Source organism: Rhinoraja longicauda, chromosome 21 (genome assembly GCF_053455715.1).
Source record: "Rhinoraja longicauda isolate Sanriku21f chromosome 21, sRhiLon1.1, whole genome shotgun sequence".
Classification (NCBI taxonomy): domain Eukaryota; kingdom Metazoa; phylum Chordata; class Chondrichthyes; order Rajiformes; family Arhynchobatidae; genus Rhinoraja; species Rhinoraja longicauda.
The window spans coordinates 26,924,589-26,940,698 of record NC_135973.1 but is presented as its reverse complement, the minus strand read 5'-3'; the positions used below and the strand labels follow the sequence as shown (position 1 = coordinate 26,940,698).

The 16,110-nt window shown below is 48.8% G+C and overlaps 1 protein-coding gene across 4 annotated transcripts in view; it reads left to right on the top strand.

Annotated features, from left to right (window-relative positions):
• Positions 1-16,110, top strand: part of LOC144604079 (neuronal-specific septin-3-like) — a 291,677-nt gene that overhangs the window by 128,961 nt on the left and 146,606 nt on the right. The window lies entirely within an intron of this gene.

Sequence of the window (16,110 nt, the reverse complement as noted above, 5' to 3'; positions counted from 1 at the left end):
GCAGGATTTCCGCTGCACTGCTAATCCCCCTCCCCATGTGCAGTGCTGTGTATATTCAAAGGCACAACCATCCTGCTTGTCAAAGCTTCTTCCAAGTCTTCAGCTTTTTTTTACATCGGAGATCGCTTGCGCCTTCCAAAATCCTGAGCGGGGTTTATCCTCATTCAGAAGAACTCGGGAAACAAGGAGGAGGAAGAGTCTGGAAGAGTTTTGGGCGCTTCCAGTCTGAAGAAGGGTCGCAACCCAAAACGTCACCTATCCATTTTCTCCAGAGGTGCTGCCTGACCTGCTGAGTAACTCCAGCACTTTGTTCCTATCTTTGGTATAAACCCCCCAGCATCTGCAGTCCCTTGTTTCTAACGAAGAGGTCGTTTGGTCCCTCAAGTCCAGCCCTCCACTCAATAAGATCGCGGCTGAATTTTTCCTCCTGCAATATTTTCCTTAATCTTCTTAACGTCCAGAAGTGTATAACTAATTGAACCTCCAGCCTTCTCCAGGGAGAGGAAATTCCAAAGATTGGCTGCCCTCCTCCATTTACTGTTAAATGGCCCCTTCCGCATTCTTTACAGACTTTGACTCTAATTCCACTCTCTTTGGTCAGCGGAAAATATCTCATTAAGTATAACACACAAAGTGCAAGAGTAACTCGGTACGGCATGGAGGCACAGAGGTAGAGTTGTTGCCTTACAGTGCAAGAGATCCGGGTTCGATCCTGAATGCGGGTGCTGTCAGTTCAGAGTTTGTACGTTCTCCCTGTGAACGCGTGGGTTTCCTCCGGGTGCTCCGGTTTCCTCCCACACTCCAAAGACGTACAGGTATGTAGGTTAATTGGCTTCGGTCAATACTGTAAATTGTCCCTAGTGTGTAGGATTAAGCTCGTGTACGAGGTGATCGCTGGTTGGCACGGACTCGGTGGGCCGCAGGGCCTGAGCTGTATCTCTAAACTAAACTAAACGCAGTGGGTCAGGCAGCATCTGTGGGGGAAATGGATAGGCGACTGGTCAAGTTGGGACTCGGGGCAATGCTAACACCATTGGTACATGTGTAGGAAGGAACTGCAGATGCTGGTTTAAACTGAAGAGAGACACAAAAAGTTGGAGTAACTCAGCGGACAGGCAGCGTCTCTGGAGAGAAGGAATGGGTGACGTTTTGGGTCGAGACCCTTCCTCACATTGGTACGCAGATGCAAGCAAGCAAAGACTGCTTTAGATGTTGACGAATTGCAAATGAATCCCGTGCCTTGCATTCACTTTATCACCCGTTCACCCTATCTATTGATTCACTTAGTGCCCATTGTAAGCACTTTTCCAAGTGGAACCCTTACAATGAGATTGTGATTTAACCCTGCTTCCATTGTCAGAGAATCATACCGTGTGGACTAGGCCCTTCAGCCCAACATGCCCACATTGACCAACATGCCCACATTGACCAACATGTCCACATTGACCAACATGCCCACATTGACCGACATGCCCACATTGACCAACATGTCCACATTGACCTACATGTCCACATTGACCAACATGCCCACATTATCCAACATGTTCTCATTATCCAACATGTTCTCATTGACCAACATGTCCACATTGACCTACATGTCCACATTGACCTACATGTCCACATTGACCAACATGTCCACATTGACCTACATGTCCACATTGACCAACATGTCCACATTGACCAACATGCCCACATTGACCAACATGCCCACATTGACCAACATGCCCACATTGACCAACATGCCCACATTGACCAACATGCCCACATTGACCAACATGCCCACATTGACCAACATGTCCCATCTATGCTGGTCCCACCTGCCTGCATTTGGCCCGTTTCTCTTCAATTCTATCCTATCCATGTACCTGTTCTTCAGACGTTATGATAGTAACTGCCTCAATTACCTCTTCCAGCAGCTTGTTCCTTATACCTACCACCCTCTGTGTGGGAAAAAAAAGTTGCCCCTCAGGTTCCTATGAAATCTTTCCCTCCCCCCCCTCATCTTAAACCTATGTCCTCTGCTTCTTGATTCCCCCACTCTGGGTAAAAGACTGTGCATTTGCCCCATCTATTCCATTGTGACTCTTGTCTTTTATGGAACTACAATATTCCATAATGACAGCACAGTGGTGCAGCAGTAGAGTTGCTGTCTTACTGCATCAGAGACCCGGGTTCAATCCCGATTACCGGTGCTGTCTGTACGGTGCTTGTATGTTCTCCCGCGTGCGTTTTCTCCGGGTGCTCCGGTTTCCTCCCACATCTAAAGATGTGCAGGTTTGCCGGTTAATTCTGTAAATTACAAGTTGTTCCTAGCGTGTAGAATAGTGCTAGAATATGGTGGCGATCATTGCATTCACTTTATCACCCGTTCACCCTATCTATTGATTCACTTAGTGCCCATTGTAAGCACTTTTCCAAGTGGAACCCTTACAATGAGATAGTGATTTAACCCTGCTTCCATTGTCAGAGAATCATACAGTGTGGACTAGGTCCTTCAGCCCAACATGCCCACATTGACCAACATGCCCACATTGCCCAACATGCCCACATTGCCCAACATGCCCACATTGACCAACATGCCCACATTGATCAACATGTCCACATTGACCAACATGTCCACATTGACCAACATGTCCACATTGACCAACATGCCCACATTGACCAACATGCCCACATTGACCAACATGCACACATTGACCAACATGCCCACATTGACCAACATGCCCACATTGACCAACATGTCCCATCTATGCTGGTCCCACCTGCCTGCATTTGGCCCGTTTCTCTCCAATTCTATCCTATCCATGTAACTGTTCTTCAGACGTTGTGATAGTACCTGCCTCAATTACCTCTTCCAGCAGCTTGTTCCTTATACCTACCACCCTCTGTGTGGGAAAAAAAAGTTGCCCCTCAGGTTCCTATGAAATCTTTCCCTCCCTCCCCCCCCTCATCTTAAACCTATGTCTTCTGCTTCTTGATTCCCCCACTCTGGGTAAAAGACTGTGCATTTGCCCCATCTATTCCATTGTGACTCTTGTCTTTTATGGAACTACAATATTCCATAATGACAGCACAGTGGTGCAGCAGTAGAGTTGCTGTCTTACTGCATCACAGACCCGGGTTCAATCCCGATTACCGGTGCTGTCTGTACGGTGCTTGTATGTTCTCCCGCGTGCGTTTTCTCCGGGTGCTCCGGTTTCCTCCCACACTCCAAAGATGTGCAGGTTTGCCGGTTAATTCTGTAAATTGCAAGTTGTTCCTAGCGTGTAGAATAGTGCTAGAATCTGGTGGCGATCATTGGTCGACGAGGACTCAGTGGGCCGAAGGGCCTGTTTCCGTGCTTTATCTCTAAAGTCTAAAGTCTAAATATTCAGGAAACGAGCTAAAAAATTGTTGATGAGGATGCTCACTGTGAATCTGAAGACTAATGTTGTTCTCAGAATGGAATCATAGAAAGAGCCTTCTCTGGCAACGGGATCTTCAGAGGTTGCTCCTTCAGTCCCAGCCCCTGTACTTTTCCCATAGCCTTGTGACTTCCATCCAATTTTTAGATGAAAGCACCCATTGTCTCTTGTAGCCACCACTCTCACAGCAAGTGTGCTGCAGATCATAACCATAATTTGCATGAAAAAGCCGTTTCCCTTCTTGTCCTTGTGTCTTTTGTCCTAACAACCAAAACATAATTTTGGGGTTTTCAAAGCCAAATAAATCTCGTATCTCCTCCCCAGTCTTTTGGGGCGTGTGACAAGCCACATCCGACAGGGAACTAACTGGAGCAGGCTAATTATATTTTCAGCTGACTTCTTCAAAAATAGTTCCCTCCACTCTGTAAGTAGTGTGTTGCGGGCACGATTAAAATAAATCAGTGGTTTAACGCCCAGACCGATCCACGACAAAACACCAACAATGTAACCGTGCCTCTGTGTGGGAAGGAACTGCAGATGCTGCCTTAAAACCAAAGACAGACACAAAAAGCCAGAGTAACTCAGCGGGTCAGGCAGCATCTCTGGAGAAAAGGAATAGGTGACGTTCGAAGAAGGGTCTCGAGCCGAAACGTCACCTATTCCTTTTCTCCAGAGATGCTGCCTGACCCGCTGAGTTACACGAGCTTTACGTGTTTAACTGTGTCACTGTTAGTTGTGATTATGAAGATGTGTACTGGGATTCAGAAAAGCATTGTTGCACTCTCCTGCTAAATTTGATTTTAATTGCATAGAAATTGAAATTGTAACAACATCAGAACAAAGTTGTATCCAGATTGTATGTGGCTCTGCAGATGAGTTTATGGATCACAGGAGCATAGTTAGGCCATTCGGCCCATCAAGTGTACCCCGCCATTCAATCATGGCTGATCTATCTTTCCCTCTCAACCCCATTCTCCCGCCTTCCCCCATAACCCCTCACACCGGAGGCAAGGAACTGCAGATGCTGGAATCGTGCGCGGAACGGAAAGTGCTGGAACAACTTAGTAGGTCAGGCAGCATCTCTGGAGGTGAAGGATTGGTGACTCTTTGGGCTGGGTCCCTTGTTTGAAGAGGAAACGTCACCAATTCACGTCCTCCGCAGATGCTGCCTGACCCGCAGCGTTACTCCAGCACTTGCACGTGGCATTGTCCACTGTTTTACGGTCTGTCGGCCTGCCTTGTCTCAGCGGCACTGAAATAGATGATCAGGTGGGGAAATAAAATGGGATTTGTGCAAATGTTTGGTTAGTGCAGACTCAGTGGGCTGAATGTCCTGGGATCACTCGATTAACTCTGATACGATTTGTGGGATCTTGCTGTGCACAAATCAACTGCCGCGGTAAGCTTCCGATGCTCGCTTAAAATACATCGCTCAAAATACATCAACAGCAGAACAGGGTGGCACAGTGGTGCAGCTGTAGAGTTGCTGCCTCACAGTGCCAGAAACCCTGGTTCAATCCTGAGTATGGGTGCTGTCTGTATGGAGGTTGCATGGTCTCCCCGTGACCGTGTGGGTTTTCCTCTGCTGCTCCGGTCCGGTTTCCTCCCACATTCCAAAGACACGCGGGTTTGTGGGTTAATTGGCTTCGGTAAAGTTTGTAAATTGCCCCTCGTCTGTAGGTTAGTGTTCGTGTATGGGACTTGCTGGTCAGCGTGGACTCGGTGGGCCGAAGGGCCTGCTTCTGTGCTATATCTCCAAACTAAAATAAGCAATACACTTAAATGAGCAGGCTATGAACGTAACCTTCGGGTGCTGCTTTCTATAGGTCATGCCAGGTAAATCTTGCATGGGTGATCACACAAGAGGCTGCAGATGCTGGATTCTTGAGCGTACAACCAAACTGTTGCAGGAGCTTAAAAGGACACAAAGTGCTGGAGTAACTCAGTGGGTCAGGCAGCATCTCTGGAGGACATGGATAGGTGTCGTTTCAATAGACAATAGACAATAGGTGCAGGAGTAAGCCATTCAGCCCTTCGAGCCAGCACCGCCATTCAATGCGATCATGGCTGATCACTCTCAATCAGTACCCCGTTCCTGCCTTCTCCCCATACCCCCTCACTCTGCTATCCTTAAGAGCTCTATCCAGCTCTCTCTTGAAAGCATCCAATGAACTGGCCTCCACTGCCTTCTGAGGCAGAGAATTCCACACCTTCACCACCCTCTGACTGAAAAAGTTCTTCCTCATCTCCGTTCTAAATGGCCTACCCCTTATTCTTAAACTGTGGCCCCTTGTTCTGGACTCCCCCAACATTGGGAACATGTTATCTGCCTCTAATGTGTCCAATCCCCTAATTATCTTATATGTTTCAATAAGATCCCCCCTCATCCTTCTAAATTCCAGTGTATACAAGCCCAATCGCTCCAGCCTTTCAACATACGACAGTCCCGCCATTCCGGGAATTAACCTAGTGAACCTACGCTGCACGCCCTCCATAGCAAGAATATCCTTCCTCAAATTTGGAGACCAAAACTGCACACAGTACTCCAGGTGCGGTCTCACCAGGGCCCGGTACAACTGTAGAAGGACCTCTTTGCTCCTATACTCAACTCCTCTTGTTACGAAGGCCAACATTCCATTGGCTTTCTTCACTGCCTGCTGTACCTGCATGCTTCCTTTCATTGACTGATGCACTAGGACACCCAGATCTCGTTGAACTCCCCCTCCTCCTAACTTGACACCATTCAGATAATAATCTGCCTTTCTATTCTTACTTCCAAGTTGGGACCCTTCTTCAGACTGAAGGGTCCTTGGGAGCTTAGCGAGTCTGGCAGCATCAGTGGAGAGGAAATGGACAGATGATGTTTCAGGTCAGGACCCTCTGCAGATGCTGCCTGACCCGCTGAGTTCCTCCAGCAGTTTGTACCCAAGTTAGTTTCACCATGCAATCAAAAGAAATTGCAGATGTTGATTTATTCCAAGGATAAACTCAGAATGCTGGAGTAACTCAGCAGGTCAAGCAGCATTTCGGATTGGGACTGTAGAAGGGTCCCAACCCGAAATGTCACCTCTCCATGTTTTCCAGAGATGCTGCCTGACCCGATGAGATACTCCAGCCTTTTGTGTCAATCTCTAGTTTCACCTTACTTGACCTGTAGAAAATATGCAAAAGCATCTTGACCTTAAAACACCCTTGATAAGTCAACTGATGATCCATCACTTGGGCATCTCTGTAATTTACTTCCCCAAAGCTGTGTAATGTAGAGCAGTGTTATCCCCAATGAGAAAGACTATAACTCCTGGAGCTAAAGCATGTTGCTGGCTGCAGTGAACTCTTGTCATTTGAAGAGTATAGCTGGTCACCTCATTGTTGGCCATTCACCGCCCATGTTTCGAATGCTGGGACCAGACACACCAACGTGAACTTTGAAAGCTCCCATAACCTTTCAGATCGGAAAGGTTTAGAGGAATATGGGCGTAATGCGGGCAAGTGGGACTTGCGTAGGCGGAACATCTTTTTCTCCAGAGATGCTGCCTGACCCGCTGAGTTATTCCAGCACTTTGTGTCTATCTTTGGCGATGGGCAAGTTGGGCCGAAGGGCCAGTTTCCATGCTGCGTGACTCTGTGACCTCCGTTGGAGCAGAGCTTTGGTTGTTTTGCTGAGCTTTCTCCTCACTCCCACCCGCACCTGCGGGTGGGAGTGAGGAGAAAGCTCAGCAAAACAACCAAAGCTCTGCATGGAGTCCGACACACAACCCCCTCTCCCCCGCCTCTCGACCTCTGACAACAGCCTATTGTGTGTGTTGCCCTGTGCAGATGCCTGCATGGAGTGGCTGCTGCTGTCGGAGCCTCGTCACGCTCATTCTCCAGCGAACAATCTGTTGCTGTGGCTGCTCTCAACTCTGCCTTAAATGGGGGAGGGGCGGGCCGCAGGCACTGTCAGACAGCAAAGCGAACGGGGGAAAGCACACGATCGACTAGACGCACAGAGCCTCTTGCCCACAGTAGGGGAATCGAGAACCAGCGGTCATAGGTTTACGGAGAGAGGGGAAAAGATTTAATAGGAATCTAGAGGGGTAACTTTTTCACACAAAGGGTGGTGGGTGTAAGAACAGACCAGCCAGAGGGGGTAGTTGCTATTGCAACGTTTAAGAAACATTTAGACAGGTACATGGGATAGGACAGGTTTAGAGGGATCTGGGCCAAAATCAGGCAGGTGGGACTAGTGTAGATGGGACATATTCACAAAATGCTGGAGTAACTCAGCAGGTCAGGCAGCATCTCGGGAGAGAAGGAATGGGTGACGTTTCGGGTCGAGACCCTTCTGAGTTACTCCAGCATTTTGTGAATAAATCGATTTGTACCAGCATCTGCAGTTATTTTCTTATAGTAGATGGGACATGTTGGTTGGTGTGGGCAAGTTGGGCCGAAGGGCCTGTTTGCATGCTGCACCTCTATGACTATGATAAAAATGAATGGAAACGGATGACAGGATGGGGGGGGGGGGGGGGGGGGGTAAGACAGATCATTTGTATCCGGGGAGGATGTAGAGTACACTGAAGTATCTGCACTTTCAAATGCACTTAAATGCTTTTCACTTTGAACTTGATGCTTTGTTGTGGCTGATTTCAGTGGTACTTTATTGCCACATGTACCTTAGTACAGTGAAATTGCATCCAAGTCAGTAAGAGCTTACTATAAATACAATCACACCCAAGTACAAGAGAGCAATCATTGCAGTGTAAGAAATGTAGATTACACTGAGCGCAGAGGTAGAGTTGCTGCCCTACAGAGCCAGAGACAGGGGTTTGATCCTGACCTCTGGTGCTCTCTACGAAATTTGCACCTTCTCCCTGTGACTGCGTTCATTTTCATCATGTGCTCCGGTTTCCTCCCACGCTCCAAAGACATGCAGGTTAGTTGGTTAGTTGTCCCTAGTGTGTAGGATAGTGCTAGTGTAGTGTACAGATCACTGGTTGGCGCGGACTCAGCGGACCGAATGGCCTGTTTCCACGCTGTATCTCTAAACTGAACTAAACCTATCCACCGTGTTCTCCGGAGATGCTGTCTGACCCGTTGAGTTGCTCCAGCACTTTGGGGTTTTGCTCAAGATTGCAGCATCTGCAGTTGCTCGTGTCTCCAAGTTATCAGTCATACCTGGTAACCAGATCGTAATGGACAAGCTGGAGAAACAAGGAACCAAAAAAACGACACCAAGTGTTGAAGTAACTCAGCGGGTCAGGCAGCATCTCTGGAGAGCAGGGATAGGTGACGTTTCGGGTCGGGGCCCTTCTTCAGATTACTAATGTAATATTATAATATTAATGTGATATTAATAATGTAATATTAGTGCAACCTTATGAAAATCCATAGTAATGTGCCACAGATCCACCATCTAGATGCTAATTGAGTGATAGATACTGCCGATGGCGTATACTATGATGTAATGCCACGAGATTGTTTTTCCACCGTGTGAGTGTAAGTGGCCTCAGTTCAACATTAACTCAGTTCAACATTAACTCTGAGAGTGCAGCACTTTCTGGCTCTCATAATGTAGCATCACCTTAATCACAGGATATTTCAATGGATATTTCTAAGGCAGAGATGGATCCTTGATTAGTACGGGTGTCAGGGGTTATGGAAAGAGGGCAGGAGAATGGGGTTAGGAGGGAGAGATAGATCTACCATGATTGAATGGCGGAGCAGACTTGATGGGCTGAATGGCTTAATTCTGCTCCCGTCACTTAAGACTTTATGACTCAAAGGGCTGGATTGGGATTTGATTGGGATCCAGAAGAAGAGATGCTCCTCAAAGCTCCAGTGATCCGTGTCCTTGGATATGGATTATTGGCAGGCAGGGAAGAGTTGGCCTTGGCATCCTGACTGGCACTTACATTGTGGGCCGAAGGGCCTGTTCCTGTGCTGTACTCTTCTATGTGGAAACAAGGAACTTCTGGTCGACAAAATAAAAGACTTAAAGTGCTGGAGTAACTCAGCGGGTCAGGCAGCATCTCTGGAGAACATGGATAGGCGATGTTTCGGGTCAAGTCTGAAGAAGGGTCCTGACCTGAAACGTCACCTATCAAACAGGATCTCCAGTTCTTCGTATCAGTCTGGGGAAGGTTTCCGATCTGAATCGTCACCTCTCCATGTTCTCCAGAGATGCTGCCTGACCCGCTGAGTTACTCCAGCACCTTGTGTCTGTACAGTTCTATGTTCTACGTTCAGGCATCACCTCCTGCTGGCTGTGCACAGCGTGAACATTTCCCCTTCTGAGACCTCGTGGGCTTCTTCCCACATCCCCCAAAATACGGTAGGCTAATTGTAAAACGCCCCTCGTGTGCAGGTGGGTGGTAACATGTGGTGGGAGTTGATGGCAATGGAGAGAGAATAAAATAAGATTAGGCGCAAAATGGTGGAGTAACTCAGCGGGTCAGGCAGCATCCCTGGAGATAAAGGATGGGCGACGTTTCAGGTCAGAACCCCCTTTTTCAGACTGAAAGTCGAGCATAAACTGGAGGTGAGAGAAGGCCAAAACAAATCAGGACCGGCAACAGATGACCTCTGCAAGGGTGGAGTCCGTAATGGCCCATTGTTAGCTGGGGGAGGTGTGAAAACAAGATGGATACAAGGATGCCAACAGTGGAACTGGTAGGACAACAAGGGTGGGGGTAGAGAGGGGAAGAGAGGGAATGCAGGAGTTACTTGAAGTTAGAGAAATCAACGTTCGTTCGCTGGGTTGTAAGCTGCCCAAGCGAAATGTGAGGCACCGTTCCTCCAGTTTGCGTGTGGCCTCAGTGGAGGAGGCCCAGGACAGGAAGGTCAGTGTGGGAATGGTTAGTGTTGGGGTGGACTGTGTGATTCTTTAAGTAAGGCACAGTGGTACTAAGTCGCTGCAGGCACCAGGGGTCCCGTCTTCCCTCGGCTCGGAGCTTGCTGTCTCCAGGCATTGCACTGCCGCGGCGATAAAATGCAGGGGGAATGAATCACATGCAGTCAGCCGCAAAAGAAGCACTTTCCCCATGGTGCACACAGGCCTTTTGTTGCCGAGCGGCTAATTGACAGCGGGCAGATGATGTGAATTAATAAACCGACGTACAATATGTGCCTCTCGCAGTGGAGATGTGGCTGCCAGTTGTTGCTGTTCACCATGCTCTCCTTAGATAAGATCTAGTCCATTTGAGGACAAAACATTGGCCTGAAAGGGGCTTGTCATTAATTATAGTGGTTTTAAGATTCCAGAGTTTAAACTTCAAAACCAGCAACGACACTAATATTAAATTTTACTCCTTTTCTCACCTTATCTGGCACTATTTTATCTCTTTTTTCACCTCTGGCATTTGTCCCCTCATCTGCCGATCAACACCCCTCCACCCCACCTCTTATCTGTATCCACCTATCACTTGTACAGGGAGGAACTGCAGATGCTGGTTTACACCGAAGATAGACACAAAGAGCAGGAGTAGCTGGAGGTCAGAGTGGGAATGGGAGGAGGCCAGACACTTTCTTCTGAAGAAGGGTCTCGACCCGAAACGTCACCTACTCCTTTTCTCCGGAGATGCTGCCTGACCTGCTGAGTTACTCCAGCATTTTGTGTTTATCTTCCACATATCACTAGCGTTGCTTTGTCCCGCCCCCACTTCTTTTCCAGCTTTCTCCCCCACCCCCCACTACAATCAATCTGAAGGCCAGAGGACATAGGTTCAAGGTGAAGGGGAAAAGATTTACTACGAATCCGAGGGGTAACTTTTTCACACAGAGGGTGGTGGGTGTATGGAACAAGCTGCCAGAGGAGGTAGTTGAGGCTGGGACTATCCCATTGTTTAAGAAACAGCTGGACAGGTACATGGATAGGACAGGTTTGGAGGGTTATGGACCAAGCGCAGGCAAGTGTGACTAGGGTAGCTGGGACATTGTTGACCGGTGTGGGCGAGTTGGGCCGAAGGGCCTGTTTCCACACTGCATGACTATGACTATGACTAAGGCCCCCGACTCAAAATGTTCCCGACATCTATGTCCACCAGAGAGGTTGCCTGACCTGCTGAGTTCCTCCAGCACTTGGTGTTTTTCTCAAGATTCCAGCACCTGCAGTTTCTTGTATCTCTCGCTCCGTTTAATTGTTCCCTTGCTTCTGTTACCTCCGGCTGACTGTAACATAGGAGTTTCTGCACGAATGGCAACGAAAATTAAGTAGAACATCTTACTTCGTCTTCTTGTGCACAGTGTGCACAGCCTAAAGTTGTAGGCCAAGGGTAGGCATCCAGGCCAGGGCAGCAGCAGCTGCTGGGTGGATGGCCTTGATGCCACCAGAGGAAAGCCTCAGTGAGCCGTCATTCACGATGTGTGGGATGGTCTGGTCTGGATATCCGCAGTCGCAAGCAGGGCTGTCTGTCATCCCCCACGTGTGCAGGTGATGGGCTGTTCTTGCATGGAGGGTGTGGATCCTGTTCAGGGTTGCCATAGAGGGAGTACAGAGAAGGTTCACCAGATTGATCCCTGGGATGGCAGGACTTTCAAATGAAGAAAGACTGGATAGACTCGGCTTGTACTCGCTGGAATTTAGAAGACTGAGGGGGGATCTTATAGAAACTTACAAAATTCTTAAGGGGTTGGACAGACTAGATGCAGGAAGATTGTTCCTGATGTTGGGGAAGTCCAGAACAAGGGGTCACAGTTTAAGGATAAGGGGGAAGTCTTTTAGGACCGAGATGAGAAAGTTTTTTTTCACACAGAGGGTGGTGAATCTGTGGAATTCTCTGCCACAGAAGGTAGTTGAGGCCAGTTCATTGGCTATATTTAAGAGGGAGTTAGATGTGGCCCTTGTGGCTAAAGGGATCAGGGGTTATGGAGAGAAGGCAGGTACGGGATACTGAGTTGGATGATCAGCCATGATCATATTGAATGGCGGTGCAGGCTCGAAGGGCCGAATGGCCTACTCCACCTATTTTCTATGTTTCTATGTTAGCCATTGCTTGCGATGGAGGCCAAATCCCGGTGGTTTCACTGTGGGGGCATGTGATGACCTCTCCGTTGTTGGTGTTGGCACCTTTCCAGGTAGATGGGATGGGTGGGAGTTTGCAACCTTCATGTGGTCCACCCTGTTTCGACCGATGCAGCCAACCCGGCGTGCACAATCTAACAGAGCACCTTAGATATAACTTTATTGAATAAATAACTAATCTCAAAACGCAATCCTTGGCACGAACACCTTCCCTTTAAATCTTTCACAGCTCTTTAATTAAGCATTGCCTGGCAACCAGCAAGTGGATAGACACAAGCTGCCGACACTGCCCGTCGATCACCCGTTCACACTAGTTCCACGTCAGCCCACTTTCCCATCCACTCGCTGCACACCAGGGGCAATTTAAGAGGCCAATTAACCTGTATGCCCGCACGTCTTTAGGGGCACCTGGAGGAAGCCTGTGTGGTCACACAACAGAGGGGACGTTCAAACTCCACGCAGACAGCACCCGGGGTGGGGTCTCTAACACCGAGAGGCTGCAGCTCTACCAGTTGTGCCACTGTGCAGCCCTGTCTCTTCCATGTTTCTCCCCCATCTAAACCTACCGGTCTGCACAGAAAGGTCCCTACCCGAAATGTCATCTGACAATCCGTCCTAGCGAGACTGCCTGACCCACTGAGTTTCCATCGCACTGTGTTTTATGGAGGGGTGGGTCCTTATTTAACACCACATCCAATAGGCAGCACCTGCAACGGTCTTAGCATTGCAATGTGGGTCAACCTCAATGTTACACTCATCTAGGATCCACAACACCTGACTCAGGCTGAGAGCTACCAGCAGCAAGACTAATATTACATTTCACTCCCTTTCTGTCCTTTTCTGACACCATTTTGTCTCATGTTCATCACTGGCCTTTGCCCATTCATCTGAAGCCGAAGGGCCTGTTTCCATGCTGTATCTCTAAAGGAAGGGACATGACAAGCCCACCTTAAATGTCACCTGTCTATTCCCTCCACAGATGCTGCCCGGCCCGCTGTGTTTCTCCAGCATTTTGTTTTTTTGCTCAAGATTCTAGCATTTGTAGTTAACTATGGGCCTCTTCTGCTCAACAAACACATCCTTTTGAAGCACTCCGAGACATTGCTCGATCACCCACAACAGCCACCCTCCTCCCCACAGCACCTTGCTGTGTAACCACACGGAGGGGCCACTTCTGCTCTTTCAGATTGCTGATTCAGATCCTTTGTACTATTTTTAGGAAGAGCGTGGGATTACCCCAGAGTCTTTATACCCCCCTCCCCCATCAACATCACAGAGTCTGGAGACCCAGTTTCAATCCTGTCCTTGCCTGCTGTATGTGTGGAGTTTGCATGTTCTCCCTGTGATCATGTAAGGTTCCCCAAGGCGCTCCGGTTTCCCCCCACGTCCCAGAGATGTGCTGGTTGACAGGTTGCCCGTCGACTGTAAATTACTCCTGGTGTGTTGATGAGTGGTAAAATCCAAGGACAAGTTGAAGGAGCATTGGACTGAATAAATTGGGTTCGAGTAGGGATTTGTGCAGAGATGAGTGCTTGATAGTCGGTGGGCCAAGGGGCCTGTTTCCATTCTGTAACTCTCCTACTGCGTTGCAAAACTGGCCGTGATATTGCGGCTCGCATGAACGTAGCTACCGTGCCTCATGTGTCATGCCCCGAGCGTTGTGGCTAGAGGAGGGAGGAGGTTAAAGTGCGAGTGTTTCCCCTCCGTGTGGTTACATAGCAAGGTGCTGTGGGGAGGAGGGTGGCTGTTGTGGGTGATCGAGCAATGTCTCGGAGTGCTTCAAAAGGATGTTTGTTGACTGCAGGTGCTCGAGATGATGGAGAGGTATCCCTTAAATGTGGAGAGTGGCAAGGTGGCATCTGGTGCGAAAGGAAACTTGGAAAGTTATCCTTGGCTGGAGAGTCATAGGGCCATACAGCACGGAAGCAGGCCTCTCGGCCTAACTTCCCCACGTCGACCATCATGCCCCATCTTATACTAGTCCCACCTGCCTGCGTTTGTCCCATATCCCACTTGCCTGCATTTGGCCCACATCCTGTTACACCTGTTCTATCCATGTAACTCTCTAAATGGGCGGCACGGTGGCGCAGCGGTAGAGTTGCTGCCTTACAGCGAATGCAGCGCCGGAGACTCAGGTTCGATCCTGACTACGGGTGCTATCTGTAAGGAGTTTGTACGTTCTCCCCATGACCTGCATGGGTTTTCTCCGAGATCTTCGGTTTCCTCCCACACTCCAAAGACGTACTGGTATGTAGGTTAATTGACTGGGTAAATGTAAAAATTGTCCCTAGTGTGTGTAGGATAGTGTTAATGTGCGGAGATCGCTGGGCGGCGCGGACTCGGTGGGCCGAAGGGCCTGTTTCCGCGCTGTATCTCTAAATCTCTAAATGCCGGTGGAAGTAGTTGTGGCAGGTACAATCGCAATGTTTAAGAAACGTTTACATGGATAGGACAGGTTTAGGACATGTGGGATATGGGACAAACGCTGGCAGGTGGGACTAGTACAGATGGGGCATGATACACCCACCAACCTTTGTGTGAAAAAGTAACCCCTCAGATTCTTGTTAAATCTTTCTCCCCCCCCCCTCACCTTAAACTGGTTCTCAATTCCCCTTCTCTGGGCAAGAGACTCTGTGCTTCTACCCGATCTATTCCTCTCATTATTTTGCAGACCTCTATTAGATCACCCCTCATCCATCCTCCTGTGCTCCAAGGAATAGAGTCCCAGGGTGCGCGACCTCTGCCCGTATAGCTCAGGTCCCTCGAGTCCTGGCAATATCCTCGAGAGGAAATGTGTGCGGGTGTGCGAAATGTGGGAAATGGTGCTGCAGCAGCCAAGAACCCAAAACCATGATGAGGTTTGAGGAGAGAACATCGGTACAGAAGGTTATGAGTGTTTCATTGTCATCTGTACCAAAAATGGAACGGTGAAATTCCTACTTGCAGCACCATAACAGGCCTGTAAGCTCTATGCACATAGATAATAATGGCGGCGCAGCGGTAGAGTTGCTGCCTCACGCCACTCGACACCCGGGTTTGATCCTGACTACGGGTGCTGCCTGTGCAGAGTTTTCACGTTCTCCCTCTGACCGCGTGGGTTTTCTCCGGGTGCTCCGGTTTCCTCCCACACTCCAAAGACCTGCGGGTTTGTAGGTTAATTGACTCCTGTAAACTGTTCCTGGTGTATAGTATGCAAAACTGGGGTAACATAGATCTAGTGAATGGTGATCAATGGTCGGCGTGGACATGGTGGGCCGAGGGGCCACTATCCCTAAACTAAGCTAAACTAAACTAAAACTATGCCGACATAATGAAAGACTTGTCACACTCCAATATTTCAATAGACAATAGGTGCAGGAGGAGGCCATTCGGCCCTTCGAGCCAGCACCACCATTCAATGTGATCATGGCTGATCATTCTCAATCAGTACCCCGTTCCTGCCTTCTCCCCGTAACCCCCTGACTCCGCTATCCTTAAGAGCTCTATCTAGCTCTCTCTTGAATGCATTCAGAGAATTGGCCTCCACTGCCTTCTGAGGCAGAGAATTCCACAGATTTACAACTCTCTGACTGAAAAAGTTTTTCCTCATCTCCGTTCTAAATGGCCTACCCCTTATCCTTAAACTGTGGCCCCTGGTTCTGGACTACCCCAACATTGGGAACATGTTTCCTGCCTCTAACGTGTCCAACCCCTTAATAATAGACA